At 57.9% G+C, this 15,917-nt stretch overlaps 1 long non-coding RNA gene across 1 annotated transcript; it reads right to left on the reverse strand.

Moving 5' to 3' along the window:
- Positions 1-11,310: 11,310 nt before the first annotated feature.
- Positions 11,311-12,596, reverse strand: LOC138848720 (uncharacterized). Its single transcript, XR_011386816.1, has 2 exons — positions 12,370-12,596; positions 11,311-11,735 (listed from the first exon to the last, which is right to left on the reverse strand). It is a non-coding gene; the product is annotated as an uncharacterized lncRNA (long non-coding RNA).
- Between the last annotated feature and the right edge of the window lie 3,321 nt (positions 12,597-15,917).

Here is a 15,917-nt window from a genome sequence, read left to right on the forward strand (position 1 = left end):
CCACACGGACCTTCCTGGGTCTCAGTTTTGGTCTCCACTTTTGTTCGTTTTCCTCATTGTCGCTCTTCTATTTTCAGATCCTGCAAGCCTTCACACATAAACTGCTCCATAGGTGTGTCCCTACACTTTGTCAGTGGGACTTTCAGGACCACAGCAGCATGAGATACAATGAATACAAGGACTTTATTTTAAGGTCAACATGAAGGAGAACAGAAATACAATGTTACGAATGAATCCGAGAGCAGGTGTGCAGTAGGAATGTGCTTCGCCGCAGAGCTGGACTCGCTCAGCCGGATTGGCTGCAGGTTAGAGCCTGGGCTTCCTGGGACCCAAAGCAAAAAGCGAAAAGCTCACAGCCAAGCCGGGCAGCGCCCATGGAAGCGGATCTGTGGTCCGGAAGGCAGCTGCTCCTGGCCGTTTTTCGTCGCACATTCTGCCCTTGCCTCTTCTGTCTGAGGCTCCAAATGCCATCTCTCGGTGAGGGGCGAGCGTGTTTTCATGCTGCTCTTCCCATTGGCGTTGCTGAGCCATCATCCTCCAGCCTGCTTCCAGGAGCAGTCTCCCCGCTGGGTGCATGGCCGGCAGCTTCTCCTTGGTGCCCAGGCCTCCCGAGGCTTTGCTGGCTGCTGACCCTCCTTGCTTCTGCTCAGAGCCACTGCCCTTCCTCCGCGGGGGGCTGTGGGCAAACGGGGGAGCAGCTGCTGGAGCCGCTGGCTGTGTTCCATGCGCATCTGCCTGGCGCCGGAGCAGCTGGACACAGGCGAGGAACTCCCGCGCCGCGCCCCTGGCAGCTGCGAGGAGACAAGGCAGGGAACTGGGGTCTCCCGTCCTATCCACCTGCTGCCACTACTGCTGCCTACAGACAGGGCTATGGGGAAGCCGCAGCTGCCTGCTCGTCACCAGGAGCCAAGGCAGTCCCCGGGCTCCGGGACAGAGATGGCAGCTCGGGGCCTCGAGACGGAACACATCGTGCCTCGGTAGAAGCCAGGGGAGCGCCGTTCCTTTGAAAGTTCCCTATACCATCGGGTTTTACTGTGCTTCTGTCTCTGAGCCCACTTACCGCCCACTCATGCATCCCGCGCCTGTTGGCGTAAATTATTTGAAGTCACAGAAAATTTCAGACAACGTGAGAGGATGAAGGGGAGAGGGAGTCCTCGCCAGGCACCAGGAGCCTGGCTGCCGAGAAATGAGCCCAGCTCTCCGTGAATGATGCCATGGCGCTGTCCCTTCTGGGACGAACTTGTCCTTGAACTTCATCGTCTCCATCTGTCGTGTGCGGGCTGACAGGCTGGCTCTTAGGACGATCAGGGTTCCCATCAGCATGTGCGCTGGCACGTACAACTCCACTGCAAGGCTTCACCCAGACAGCTGGTTCCTCGTCACAGGAGAAGGAGGCCTGCTGAGACCCCTGAAGCCCCTGGGCAGTGCCGAGGCAGACCTCAACTTCGAACATCATAGTTCATGGCGCTGCCTCTTCCTGGAGCTGCCCACAGCCTGACCAAGGCCGGAGCGGCTGGAGGCGGTGCCCGAGAGGCGGTCAGGAGCAGAAGGCAGACGGACAGGAATGGGCAGAGCCTGGCCCCAGTGCAGGCCCAGACTGGAGCCACTCCTGGGTTGCTTGCAGGCTTGGGAGGTGGGGGGGGTCTCAGGCCCCCGTGCCCATTTCCCTAGCTGTGAGAGGGTGGCCTGGAGCCAAATGCTCTCTGCTGCAGCTCTAAGGCGAAGCGTTTAGGGGTCTCCTTCCTTCCTGACAAAGGCTTTTCCTAAAAGCACCATGTTTTGCCCAGAAACATGGGCTTTGGCCCCATTTCAGTTCTGGGGTGTCCCTGCCTCACCCTGCCTGTGCAAGCTGAAGGGGCCAAAGCAGAGATAATAAAACGTGATGCAGAGAGAACCAGCCACTAAATCCCTCACCCCCACAGAAAATGATCACCAGCTGCTGCTCGATTCAACGCCGCAGCTGGCACGCGGCAGCGGAGTGTTGGGGAACGCGACACACACCGTGTGCCCGGCCAAACCGCTCCCGGAAAACCAGAGACTTCAGCCGAAGCACGCATTTGCCATAGCTGCCTGTGTGCTTTTGCTCAGAACATTGCAACACAAAGACCCGGCGGACAGGCAGTGGGCGGCTGGCACATTTCGCCCTGGAGTTGTGTACACGTGGTGCCTTCAGGGCACACAGAGGGAGGTGGACAGGGCGCTTTTATCACAAGAGCCCGAATTTGATCCCAGATCCCAGATCCCAGGTCTCAGCCTGTTGATTTTTTTAAAGATTTATTTAATATATTTGAGAGGCAGAAATGCAGAGAGAGAGAGGAAGAGACAGAGAGATCTTCTGTCCACTGATTCACTTACCAGATGGTCACAACCATCAGGGCTGGACCTGGCCAAAGCCAGGAGCCGGGAGTTGCATCTGGGTCTCCCTTGTAGATGGCAGGGGCCTCAGCGCCTGGTCACCTTCCACTGTTTTCTCAGGCCATCACACGGAGCTGGATAGGAAGTGGAGCAGCCGGAACTGGAGCGTTGCAGGCAGCGGCTTAAGCTGCTGTGCCACTCACCAGCCCCTCGTCCGTGGAGTTTCACTCACTAAGCCTTTATTTTGCATGTTCCGTGGGCCAGGCGGTTTGGGAAGTTTCTGGCTATAGAAAGCAGTAAGACAGGGCTTGTGCAGTGAGAGAACTCCAAGCGCAGCGTAAGCGATGAGTGTGGTGGTTTTAATAAAATGTGGGACCCTGGATCAGAAGATGCTTGGGGTGGGGGTGGGGCTTAGAGGAAGCTTCTAGAAGAATCTGGATGGGCCAAGGGCTGGCTAGTTCCTATATGTAATGTATCTTCCCTCTCTGTGATGGAGCCCCTTCCCCTCCTCTTGTCTTGGTTAATAAATTGGTTGCTACCCTAAAATCATGAAGACATTTTTCGGGGGTGGAGATGTCACTTCAGGACTGTGTCTTCCACATTTAGGGCTCTCACACACCGGGGCTTTTTCTAGCGTGAGGAGCGGAGACCCAAGGCCAGTTCCTGCCCGAGACGACCAAGCTGAAGGCGCGGGGGGCTCCCGTGTTCCACGCCGGCATTAGGAGTCCGCAGGGTTTGACTGTGGCCTGGACCAGGTTCAGGAGGTGCCTGGCACAGTCTCCTTTGCTTCAGTGTTTTTTTTAAGATTTATTTATTTGGAAGTCAGAGTTACACACAGAGAGGAGAGGTAGAGAGAGAGAGAGAGAGAGGGAGAAAGAGAGGTCTTCCATCCACTCGTTCACTCCCCAGATGGCCACAACGGCTGGAGCTGTGCTGATCTGAAGCCAGGAGCCAGGAGCTTCCTCTGGGTCTCCTACACGGGTGCAGAGGCCCAAGGACTTGGGCCATCCTCTACTGCTTTCCCAGGCCACAGCAGAGCTGGATTGGAAGTGAGCAGCCGGGACTGGAACCAGCACCCATAAGGGATGCCGGCACTGCAGGTGGCAACTTCACCCCCTATGCGACAGCACCGGCCCTGTAAGCCCATCTAGAATTCCAGATCTCATCCATCCTGGCTCTTGGCCGCCCTCTCTCTTGCCCTTGGGAATGCCACGTCCTCACCATCTCCATCACTTGCTGTGGGTCAGAGTCCCTGGATGCTACTCCGACTCTGCCGCTGGTTACGTCATGGCCTCTTCCTCCCTGTTGTACAAGCACTGCCGCCCGGCCTGTGACCTTTGGAGACCTGTACTGTGCTGCTGACACTGGGAACGAGGTTCCCTATCCGCGTCCTCGCTGTCTGTCTTGGCGTGCAGAGAGCAGCTTCCACGGAGCTTGCCTCCCTTCTGTGGGATTCTCCTTCTCCTACAGACCAACACATCTACAAGCCCTCCTGTGGTACCTGAGAGCCCAGCAGGGCGCTGCCCGTGCCAGGACCCACTCCAGGCACCCCTTCCCTGAGATGTTAGATCCCAGCTCTGCCAGCGACACCCTGGGCTGTCTGCTTCACTCTGTGCAGGCTGGGGCTTCCCCCAGCTTCCAAGTGCCATCCTGGGTCGGCTCCGTCTCCTGTGGTCCTTGCCCGGGTGTTGAATCCTGGAGGGGGAAGCTGTCCCTCATCCCCCTTTGTACCGCGTCTTCTCTTTTCCCACTCTGCAGCCTCTGGCCCTGCGGATGCTCTCCTAGCTCCTGCTGATGGAGGTGGGCGAGGTCCTGCGGCTCCTTCAGGGGGCAGGCCCATTGCAGCCTAACCCTCGTTACCCATCTGTGGCCAGGAAGGTTGGCAGGATGTGAGAGTGCGATGGAAGTGGATCAGACCCCGCTGTCTTGCCGGGTAGAGGTTTGGACAGGTGAAGGGAGTGCACTTTTCTAGGGCATTGCTATGTGCCGCCCCTGCATCTCAGGGTGCAGCCTCCCAACCAGGGTCTGGGCTCCGGAGGGCACCGGCCCCGCTGCAGATGCGAATTTCCCTTTCTCTGGAGAGCTGCGACAATGACAATTAACTCGTGCATCTGATTCTCAAATTTTCTGTCCCCGAGAGCGTGTAGCACTCACCTCTGGGGTCTGGCCTCCTTGTGATTAGCATACCCCTGGAGTTTCTGAAATGCAAGGCTGTGCTGTGGCCCGTGTGTCCCTGCCTAGCCCACGACTGAAAGCTCTGGCAGTCACAGTGTGGAGTGCGGTGCCCTTCGTGCTTCTCTTGCTGGGGTATTTGTGGCCAGTCGGCCTGCAGGTGATCCGTCCCCCCAGCCTCACCTGAAGACCAGCTTCTGTAGACTGTCCAGGGACCAGCTGCTGAAGCCCGGCCCCTTGGAGCCCACTCAGCGTCACATCAGAGAGCAGGAAGGCAGGCAGGCTGTGTCCCGTGTTTCAGTCCATCTGCCATAGGGCCAGAGCGAAGGGCCCCATGGGTAGCTCTGGACTCAGCGTTGTCCTGCCTGAAGCCCTGCATACCTTGCAGAGACAGGCTGCTCCCAGGGGAGTGAGAATGGCTCTGTGAGAGGCAGCTGGGCCTGGCTGCAGGGTCTGGGGCAACTCCTGGAGACCGATGCAATGATGCAACCGAGCTGTCAGTGCTGGTGGGGGCTCTCTGCCTGGAATGTGGGGCTTCCGGCTGGCGTCCATGCTGGGAGGGGCCGGGGCTGGCCAGGCCCGCCTCGGGATCATTGCTGTGGGATATTTTGGGAGAGAGGCCAGGGCGGCTGGCATCTGGCCCATCTGACCAGGGGCTGCACGTGGCGTGCGTGGACCAGACCGCTCCATGCTCCGGAAGAGAGTGCTGCTCAGTTCTCCTCTGAGACTGAGGAAAGACGGGAGGACACCAAGTTCACAGCCAAGGACAAGGTCCTCTTACGAGGAGTGGGGAGTGCAGAATCAGAGGAGCTTCCTGGAGCAATCGGAGTTTGGGTTGTAGAAGAAATGGGCCAGGTGGGCCCTGGGGGAAGGGTCAGGGTCCGAAGCGGCTCTCGTGTTGTACAAGTGATGCTTGCTATGGCCCTGAGTCGTTAACTTACGCAGCAGTAAGATTGCCCAGGGCAGGAACGATGAATAATGCCGTGTCGGGGGCTGCATCCCGTCCCCGGATGCCAGGTTGCTGCCTTTGGAGACAGGTCCGAGGGGCGGGCCTCACTGCAATAGGACTGGAGTCTTTCTATGAAAAGGAGGAGACGCCAGGGGAGCACGTGCCCGGAGAAGGCCGTGCGAGGACACGGCAGGAAGACGCCCTCGGCAAGCCAGGGAGACGCCTCGGAGGAGTCCCGCTCTGCCAGCACCGTGCACGTGCATGGCGGGGTGCACGGCGGGGTGCACGCGGGGTGCACGGCGGGGTGCACGGTGGGGACAGCTCCTGGACCGCTGGAGAGCAAACGTGTGCTGGGTGAGCCCCCTCCCCCGCCCCACCCCCATCCTGTCCAGTCCCTGGTGCTTTGTTCTGGCAGCCCCGCAGGCTGAGGCACTTAGGGATCTCTGACACATTCCAGGCACACGCGTGTGTCTCGGCCCGCGGGAAGGGAGCGTGAGATACGGAAGTGGCGCTCGCTCAGGACATGCGGATGAAGGGAGAGAGGGAGGAGATCCAGGCCAAAGCGTGGAAGCCGAACAAGTACGGTGGAGACGGAGCTTGCCCCTGCGGTGGCCCCTGCAGGGAGCGGGTCAAGGTGACCTCCTGCATCTGTGATGTTTCATCCGCTCAGCTGGCTTTGCAGTGCGTGGCCGCTGCTTCTGTTTGCTTTTTTTGTCTTGATATCATTGTGTCTGCCTTTAGTAGTGTCAGGAAAAGCACAGGAACATTCTTATAAGCCACACGATCAGTTTCTTCAGTATCTACTGACTCTGCCTGCCGAGGTGCCGCGCCGGGAAGGGAGGCGCGATCAGCCAGACGCTTGGCTTTCTTGTCCTCTCGCTGCCATCGGCTGAGGCGCCCTCTCTGGACTGGCCCCACCTAGAACTCCACGTGGGCTTTCTTTGCAAGGTGACCGGGCCGCAGGACTTGTGAATTAAAGGACCTGAGCTGTCTTTGGCCAAAACATGCACCTTTCACATGCGGCTGTATTTCTGCCACGGGGCAGATCCTTCCGGACTGTGCTGCTGATTCTGTCACCTTGTCCCTGCAGAGGGTCTCACCCTCCATGACGTTCAGAACAACACTGGGCAGTGGTCTGGGTGGTCCTGTTGCCCTCGCCTGTCCCAGCCTTTGGCCTGCTGAGAAAGGTTGGTGCCATGTACAAGCCATCCAGTCGGTGCCACATGGTGGAAGCAGCCTGAATTACCCAGATCCTGCCTGGCATTTGTTAAGTCCTACAATTACTGCTCCTCCACAGACTTTACCAACAGAATGGATTCTACCATGCTGAGAGGGAGACAAGTTCATTGCCCAACATTCTAGCATCCTGTGGTCCTGGGGTGCTGTGCACTAAACCACACCTCCAGGCAGCCCACGGGGACTGGGTTCCACGGAGGCACTGGAAAGCTGAAGGTGGCTGCAGTGAGTGACAATGGTAAAACAGAGCGCATGCTCCCAGGGCGTGGGACGGAGAGGACCTGAGGTCCCCTTGAATGTTCGTCCCCCAGGCTTCATGTGTTGGAATCTGCACCCCCACATTTGTGTGTGGATGGTACTTGGAGGTGGGGCCTGGGGAGGTGACTTAGATGGCAGGAGGTCCCCAGGGAGGGACTCTGTGTTGTCAGAAGCAGGAGACAGACAGGAGCTGATACACACTGGCCCCGCCTCCCCTGGCTGCTCCCTGTGATGTCAGGGCGCAGGGCATGTGCCGTGCTGTGCTCTGGGAGCTCCCAGCCCCCAGTGCCGTGAGCCGAGTCGGCCTCTAGGCTTTGTAGAGAACTCCGCCTCAGGAGTCTCCCGGCAACAGGAACAGACGGCCACCCGCTCTGACTGCAGAGCCGAGGGTGACTCAACCAGGTTTCCACAGCCGTGGAAGCCCCGCCAGGGTTCCGGTGGTGGGGAGCCCGGTGGTGCGCGGTACAGGAGCAGGTACCACCTGGGGCGGCTCCAGAGAGCAGGAGGAGGCGGGTGGCCACGGCCAGCCAGTGGCAGCGCTGCAGACCAGCCTCAGCCCCTCCCCGCCCTTCCCGGCTCCGGGGAGCTCTCCTCCAGCTGAGATGTCATTGAGGTGTGCTGCGAGCCAGGAAGGAGACGAGACTGGACTGGACGGGGAGGAGGTGTTACAGGATCACAGCGTCTGAACACACGGCGCGGCAAGGCGACTTTCCTCTCCGAATCTGTGGTCTCTTGTGACGTTCCCGGAGGCTTTGCACTATCTGCAACAAGCATGCTGAATTGCAGCCCCCCCCCCCCCCCCGGCCCTGCAGGCCTGACTCAGCCGGCAGGGCGCTGGCTCAGTAGGCAGTGAGCTCAGGGCCTCTGTGGGCAGCTCCTCCGTTATGGAGAACACAGGATCCAAGCCCATCAGCTGGAGAAGAAAGTCCTCCTCTTTGGCTGTGGGAGTTGGAGACAACAGAGGGTGCGACGGCCCAGGCCACATGGGGGACGTGTTACTTTTGGTTCAGTGGGAGGGGATTCGGCACAAAACAAAGCAGCAACAGGGGTCAGATCAAAGCCCTTGGTACTCTGTTCACAGGCGTAACGTACATGACTCAGAACTTATAAAATGATGTGATTTTCTCTTAAATAATGATTGAAAACTGTTTTATAAAGGAAAATCTGAGCTTTCCTTGGTGAAACCTGGAACACCGAGGGCTGCATTCGATTTGTAAGCACAGAGAAGCCTTTCCGTTCGCTTCTTGTTTCCAAGGGGATTTTTCCCCAGGACTGCATTGCCTATTGGATGCCGCATCTCTAATTTTGAAGACCATATGTTCTAGGTATTCGGGTGAGATCTGCTTTGCAGACCCAGTACCCATTGTTCCCAGAGCTCACGTGGGAAGTGCTGGTGGTGCTCGCTCGGTACAGACGTCGCGTGTGCTGGGGACGCCACCAAGGACGCTCTCGCAGCCTCACTCGTCTTCCACGGCCAGACAGCATCATCAGTGTCACCTGCCCTGTGCGGAAAGTGAGACTTAGGGAGCCTCAGACCTGCTCCCCGTCTGCCAGGCGCCTGTAACCGCCGGCCTGCCGGCCCACCCAGGGAGGCTGGTGCTCCTCTACCTGGCTGGCCCTGCTCTGCCTGCCTGCCAGACCTGTGGCCTTCTGCGCGTGGCGTGATTTCTCAGGGCCCCCGCCCCAGTGCCACCCCCCTGTGTGTACACCCCGAGGACAGCTGGTGAATGGGGTGGCTCTCACCCCCAGCTAGCTACTGCCCAGCAGACTTGAATCAATCAGACAGGCGCCTCTGATCTCATCGATTAGGTCCCTCGGACAAACAGCCTTGAAAGATCTCTTCCCGAAGACAGAAAGATGGGGAAGGAAGAGGATCTGCTAAACTCCAGCCCTGGCTGACCTCTGCAGAGCAGGAAAACCCCCATCAGCCTCCACTGCACAACAAACTGGCTGACCCTTGATTACAGATGCGTGGAGGCCCTGGGCAGAAAACGCAGCTAACACGTGCCAGACTCGACCCACGCAAACCGAGAGATGATCCGTGCATGCTGTGGCAAGCCACGGAGTCGGCCCCACTCTGTGACACGGCAGCCAAAAATGAGCCAGCCAGCAGCGGCGAGCACTCCCTTCTCCACGTCCTGGCCAGTGCGTCCCATGGTTTGTCTCCATAACGGTTGTTCTAGCTCCAGGGAGATGAAGCCTCGCGTGGCTCTCGTCTGCATTTGCCCCACGGCTGACGGCTGGTGATGTGGAGCGGTCTGTCACGTGTTTGCAGGACATTTGTATTTTTTTTTTTTTTTGACAGGCAGAGTGGACAGTGAGAGAGAGAGAGAGAAAGGTCTTCCTTTGCCGTTGGTTCACCCTCCAATGGCCGCCACGGCCGGCGCACCGCGCTGATCCAATGGCAGGAGCCAGGTGCTTCTCCTGGTCTCCCATGGGGTACAGGGCCCAAGCATCTGGGCCATCCTCCACTGCACTCCGGGGCCACAGCAGAGAGCTGGCCTGGAAGAGGGGCAACCGGGACAGAATCCGGCGCCCCAACCGGGACTAGAACCCGGTGTGCTGGTGCCGCAAGGTGGAGGATTAGCCTAGTGAGCCGCGGCGCCGGCCTGTATTTCCTCTTTAGAAAAATGTCTACTCAGGCCTTCTGCCTATTTCTGAACTGAGTTGCTTTGTGGTGAAATTATATATATGAGTTATATATTATATAGTTCAGTATTAAATGTAACTTGATATATTTGCATACAGGACTCTAAATAGTGATTGCTGTGGACAGGAAGGTGGGAAGAGGGGCGATCTCTTAACGGGTGAAGGCGATGGATCCTCGTGCTGCACGGACCTGTAGGGCGACTGCAATGTTGGGCATGCTTGATTTACTTGGTGCATATTTGTTGATATATTGCACTATACCCATATCATGCAGAGTGCTTAGGTTAATCCAGATTTTTAAAGTGAGTTAAAAACACACAAAAGCCGGCGCCGCAGCTCACTAGGCTAATCCTCCACCTGTGGCTCCGGTACTCCGGGTTCTAGTCCCAGTTGGGGTGCCGGATTCTGTCCCGGTTGCCCCTCTTCCAGGCCAGCTCTCTGCTGTGGCCCGGGAGTGCAGTGGAGGATGGCCCAAGTGCTTGGGCCCTGCACCCCATGGGAGACCAGGAGAAGCACCTGGCTCCTGGCTTCGGATCGGCACAGCGTGCTGGCTGTGGCTGCCATTTGGGAGGTGAACCAACAGAAGGAAGACCTTTCTCTCTGTCTCTCTCTCACTGTCTAACTCTGCCTGTCAAAACACAGACACACACACACAAAGTAAAATTCATGTCTCTCAAATGAAAAACTGAAATAAATAAACCTCCTCCCTCCTCTTTTGCCGCCATCACTCTCCTCCACCCAGAAGTATTTTGGGGGCAGTTACCAATGGATCGAGTGTGTGTCAGGAGTTGTTGATGCGACAGCCAGCACAACCTTGCATGGCTGACAAGCGGGTGAGGGAGACGGGTGTTAACAAACAGGGCTGCCGGGTGTGGCGCTGCAGCTGAGATACCTAGGATCCCCACAGAGCACGGGGCAAGGTGCCTAGAGGCACAGCAGATAAACGGTGGACAGTGACGGCCACGCGTGACACAACCCCGCAGAGCCAGAGAAGACACGGGAGAAAGAGGCGCAGAGGAGGTGGGGTTGCTGGCCAGGCTGCTGACCTGCAGAGCAGGCCCTGGGTCCTCCTGGCTGCTGAGAGACCCCACACACGGGGGCTTCACCGCTGTGCAGCCACATCTCAGGGCTCTGGAGGGCTGCGCGCAGGTGCGTGCGGGTCCCGTGCAGGGTGGGGGCTTGCTGCCCCGCAGCCTCCCTGCCGGACAGCAGAGAGAACAAGCCAGCTTTCTGTCTTCTTATAGGGACACTGCCCTCACCATGGGGCCCGGCCCTCATGACCTCATGACGTCCCAAAGGCCACCCCCCCCCCCCCCGACATCGGCACACACAATGGCAGGGCCACAGCAAATGTCTGGCCGGTTAGAGGAGAGCAGTAAGGCGAGCGTCCCGTAGATGGCAGGACCTGTGGCTGGGTGGGGGGCGGGGTGACCACGGGCCTGGGGAGGCGGGAGGCGGAGGGGGGTTGAGAAGGGAGGTCTGGGTCTGGGGCTCCTCCTGAGCTGACGTCTGACTCAGGAGGAGCTCTGGTCCCTGTGTGCAGTCAAAGGCACATCACACAGCGCGGGGCTGGCTCAGGGCAGTGGATGGGCCCTCTGGCCGGGGAACCCCAGGGAACAAAGGCCCAGGCTCGGCCAGGGCACCTGAGCCTGTCTTCCTCCCTGACCCAAAGGAGTGACTCAAATACACTCTTTATTATTATTATTATTATTATTTATTTGCTCTTAATTAACAAAGTGAGTGGCGTGCCTGTTCTCGCATTGCCTGTCAAACTAATGGGAAAGGTAAATAGCCTAGGATGTGGGTTATATTATACTACAGAATATAAGATAAATTAAAGTAATCGAGATGCGAGACTGTGGTGTGATAACGCTGTTTACTGAGGATCTGTGGTAATGACGCACGATGAGACAGACTCGGACACATCGATGCGGATTGAGACTGGGTGTTTTCTGCCGGGTTTCCGAAGCTGATGTAGCCAGCGGTGATCCAAGGGCTCGCCGTCATGACCAATCTCCAGGCGGTGGCTGCTTTGGCTTGTTTATTTTCAGTTGAAATTCCACATATTGTGAATTTCTTCTTCAAGCCAGTCTGGGAGAAAAAGTTTAGTTTCAATCTGAAAGCGAGTGAAGAGAAAGACTTCACACTCAGTTAGGGACTTGACAAACTGTAGGAGAAATCTGTTTAGAAATAACACAAAATGCTATTTTTAGCCGGGAGATGGCGTGGTCAGGATCGCTGGCCCGCCTGCCCCCAGCCAGGGCTTTCCCATCTCCGCCCGCGCTGAGCGGGGAGCGTGAGACCCCAGCTGCCCCCAGCGCATCCCCGGACTCCGTGGAGAGTGCAAAGAGCAGCAGAGGCCTCGTGGAAGATGCGTGAGCCCTGCTTCCGTACCCAGATGCGCGTCCTCTCATTCCATTCCCACGTGCAGTCCTGTCACCTCAGCCCTGGAGCTGCTGGACGGTGGCCAGCGACGCGAGAAGCCACAGGTCTGGAGATTCCAGCCGCCAGAGCCAAGCAGTTGCTTTTCCTGGTTGTCCCTTTTCATCAGAAGGGGCCGCTGGGTGCGGCTCCGGTTCTGGGTCTGCTTTTGCCCTACATAAAACCCTGTCTCCTTCACCCTGTGGGGTGACCACGTTGTCCCCTAAGCTCCTCCTGCAATGCAGGGGCCTGGGGGGGGGGAAGCTCATGCAAAATCCTGGTTTCATTCCTGCTCGGCTGCTGTCATTTCGCAGGGAAGTGACACTTACCTGCCCCCAGGCACCAACTTATTTTAAGCGAGGGATGTCACACTCTGGAGTCATTGCACGTCTACGCTGTCCCCTCCAAATGCTGGAGGCAGAACCCAAGAACCGCATTTCTGAACTCAGTGTGCGATGTCACTGGGGCTGAGGTGGCACAGTCGATGGCGGTCCCTGGGCCAGAGGCAAGCACTTGGGCTGCGGGACCCAGCTGCAGAGTTTTGTTATGCAGCTCTGAGCCGCTCCCCAGAGACTGCAAAAGTCTTAAGCCGCCAAACAAACGGGCGTGGGCATGTCCCAGCCTCGCCTCCGCAAGACGCGGTTGGGAGCCTGCTCTGTCTCTGGCTCTGGACTGCGCTAGTTTCAACATCAGGAGGTAAACAGCTGAGATCCTCTCCATGCATCCAATTTCAGTTCCTTTTTACAGGCCTGTAATTTACTTAAACAGACTTCAGCTCGTCTTGGAATGACTCCGTGCGGCCAGAAAGCAGACGGACGTGTGAGGTCCACGGATGCAGCCACGTCTCTGAGAAGCCCACGTGTGAGCGCACGCACACGCGTGGTGCCTCCCGCAGCAGCGGCAGCAGGGCCCAGCGTTGGCTCTGCTGCTGTTTCTGCCCTTTGTCATTGCTGCCGTAACTGGGCCCGCTGTCATCTGCTAGGAATATTTACGCACTCGGCCCGCCTTGGCCGGGCAGGAGCGCACATCTGGAGTCTAGACTTGGCGGCTCTGGGGGCAGGCCCACAACGCAGGCTCGGCGGCCCCAGGGCTCCAGCGCCCGGCGCCTGGCTCTGTTGACATAGCTGGTGGGCTGCCTCGTCAGTCTCAGCCGCCTGACCCGCGGTCCCCCGGCAGCCGCCTGCCCCTGCTGTCACCTTGCTCTGACTGTGCACTTCTGCTCGGCCCCCGAGGGGCTCCTTCCTCCTCTGTACGCAGGGTGCTTGGCCCTAGGAGATGGGAAATAGGGACTGAAGCCAACTTGCAACCAGAGGCTGGGGGAGCCCTCTCCAGAGACGGCAGCTCCTCTGAGTGGAGGAGAAGGGGTTGTGAACTCTGCTGAGCGCAGCAGAGAATCTGATGCAGGCAAACGGATGCTGACTTGCATCCAATTAATTTTTTTTTGACAGGCAGAGTGGACAGCGAGAGAGACAGAGAGAAAGGTCTTCCTTTGCCGTTGGTTCACCCACCAAGTGGCCGCTATGGCCGGTGTGTTGCAGCCAGTGCACTGTGCCAATCTGAAGCCAGGAGCCAGGTGCTTCCTCCTGGTCTCCCATGCAGGTACAGGGCCCAAGGACCTGGGCCACCCTCCACTGTACTCCCGAGCTACAACAGAGAGCTGGACTGGAAGAGGAGCATCCAGAACAGAATCTGGCGCCCCGACCAGGACTAGAACCTGGGGTGCCGGTGCCGCAAGCAGAGGACTAGCCTAGTGAGCCACGGAGCGGCCCCAATTCATTTTTTAAGATTTATTTGAAAGGCAGAGTTACAGAGAGAGAGGGAGAGGACACAGGTATCTTTCATTCACTGGTGGTTCACTTTCCAAATGACCACAACAGCTGGGGCTGGGCCAGGTTGGACCCAGGATCCAGGAACTCTATCCAGGGCTCCCATGTGGGTGGCGGGGTCCCAAGGAACGGCAGGGAGCTGGATGGGAAGTGGAGTAGTGGGGACTGAAACTGGCAGTCCAATGTGGGGTGCTGACTTCACAGGCAGCGGCTTAACCTGCTGCACCACACGCTGGCCTCTCGCCTTCCATTCTTGCAATCGGCTGTCTCAACAGACAAGGGGCCTGAAAGCTGTCCTGGGTTCAAGTTCATCGTGCCCAGCTTCTGGAGAAGGGTGATGGTTTCATCAAGTTGTTGAGAGGAACTGGAACTCAGGCAAGGTAAAATGCTCCATTCAGCGCTTCCAAATGGACAGCGAAGTGAAGTCCCTTCTTTGTAGCACGCGGACCACACATCCGAATGACAGAGTGACACTTGGAACCAAGGCATGAGGAGCCACCGTGGCATTTGTTGGGGACAGGGGCTACTTGCTTCTCCGTGTGTGTGGGGGCAGGGTGGGAGCCAAGGCGACCGCAGCCTGCGGAGCCGCGTTTCCTGCTCCTGTTTCTCTTCCTGAAATGGAGCGCCCGTGGGACTCCGATCACGGGGTTGGTGATGTCTTGAGTGAGGCAGGAGGCGTGGGGCGCTGAGGCACCCCTGCCCTGTGGCTCGGCCCCGGGCTCCTTCTCTCACACCGGGGGGTCTATTTTATCCCGACAGTGGGTGGCCTCTCCACGTGGCAGCCAAGGGTGTTATTCGTGTAGGCACCTTGGTACCTGTGTGTCGATAACGTGACACCTGAATATGTATCCTGCGAAAATCATCACCGAGGCAGGGCTTGGAGAACCCGTTTCTTCTAGAAAATCCACTCTACAGTAGAGAGGCCTGCAAACCGCGGTGGCAGCCCGGAACACAGCGCTGTGTATCTCCTGGCAAAGGAGAACATTTGACCACCGGCTTCTCGCAGATGACATCTCTCGATGCCTTCCATGACACACATGCGTAGAATTCAACAGCGCGATTTTCTTTTCAAAATCAGGAACAGGGCCCGGCGCTGTGGCTCACTTGGCTAATCCTCCGCCTGCGGTGCCAACATCCCATATGGGCACTGGGTTCTAGTCCTGGCTGCTCCTCTTCCAGTCCAGCTCTCTGCTGTGGCCTGGGAGGGCAGTGGAGGATGGCCCAGGTCCTTGGGCCCTGTACCCCATGGGAGACCAGGAGGAAGCACCTGGCTCCTGGCTTTGGATCGGCACTCATTTGGGGAGTGAACCAACAGAAGGAAGACCTTTCTCTCTGTCTCTCTGTCTCTCTCTCTCTCTTACTGTCTGTAACTCTACCTGTCAAATAAAAAAAAAACCTAAAATCAGGAATATTGATCCGTCTCTGCAATCTTATCCTGAAATCCCCTGGCGTCAAATCTGTCACCACTCTCATGTGCTCCTGTCTCAGTCAGCTTGAGCTGCACACCAGGGCCTTAAAGAACAGTGTTTTTTTCTCATGGCTCTGGTTCCTGGTGAGGGTGTGGCCGCCTTCTCCCTGTGTTCTCACATGGCAGAGAGAGAGAGAGAGCGAGCGCCAGCTCTGGCCCCTTCCTCTTCTTATCAGCACCCTGATCCAAGCTTCGGGGGCTCCATACCCATATTCTCATCTACCTGGAACCAGGCCTCACCCTCCAATGCCGCCCCCCCGAGGTGAGGGTCTCCGCATGTGCCTTTGGGTGGGGCTATGTCCAGTGCGAGCTGACCACCATGAATCCATCCCCGCAACGGAGATGTCCAGCCCTCCCTTTCTCTCCTGACCCTGACACAGCACTGCGCCCTCGTTCTGGGCACCCGCTTCCACCCGCCTCTCATTCCTGCAGAAGGTGGTAGGTCTGACACGAGGATAGAGCATTCCGCCTGAGGTCATCAGAGGCCTGCAGGTAGAAGACGCGTTCTGCACTTGGGCTTTGCGGGAACGTGGAGCAGTGGCCGCAGGTGCTCCAGGCCAGGGAGGAGTCTCGTCCCAGCCTG

This window comes from Oryctolagus cuniculus, chromosome 2 (assembly GCF_964237555.1).
Source record: "Oryctolagus cuniculus chromosome 2, mOryCun1.1, whole genome shotgun sequence".
NCBI lineage: Eukaryota > Metazoa > Chordata > Mammalia > Lagomorpha > Leporidae > Oryctolagus > Oryctolagus cuniculus.